At 42.4% G+C, this 295-nt stretch overlaps 1 protein-coding gene across 1 annotated transcript in view; it reads right to left on the bottom strand.

The window, feature by feature from the left end:
• The window catches only part of LOC106867632 (rootletin), a 301,162-nt gene that overhangs the window by 68,985 nt on the left and 231,882 nt on the right, over positions 1–295 (bottom strand). The gene's annotated exons all lie outside the window — the stretch shown is intronic.

Below are 295 nucleotides of genomic sequence, written 5' to 3'. Positions count from 1 at the left end.
TTTCGTTTCTATTTTGCTCTGGTGGACCCCTTTCATTTCTATTTTGCTCTGGTGAACCCCTTTCATTACTATTTTGCTCTGGTGGACCCCTTTCATTTCTATTTTGCTCTGGTGGACCCCTTTCATTTCTATTTTGCTCTGGTGGACCCCTTTCATATCTATTTTGCTCTTGTGGACCCCTTTCATTACTATTTTGCTCTGGTGGACCCCTTTCATTACTATTTTGCTCTGGTGGACCCCTTTCGTTTCTATTTTGCTCTGGTGAACCCCTTTCATTACTATTTTGCTCTGGTGG

This window comes from Octopus bimaculoides, chromosome 26, assembly GCF_001194135.2.
Source record: "Octopus bimaculoides isolate UCB-OBI-ISO-001 chromosome 26, ASM119413v2, whole genome shotgun sequence".
NCBI classification, from domain to species: domain Eukaryota; kingdom Metazoa; phylum Mollusca; class Cephalopoda; order Octopoda; family Octopodidae; genus Octopus; species Octopus bimaculoides.
This window is presented reverse-complemented; position numbering and strand designations above follow the sequence as displayed.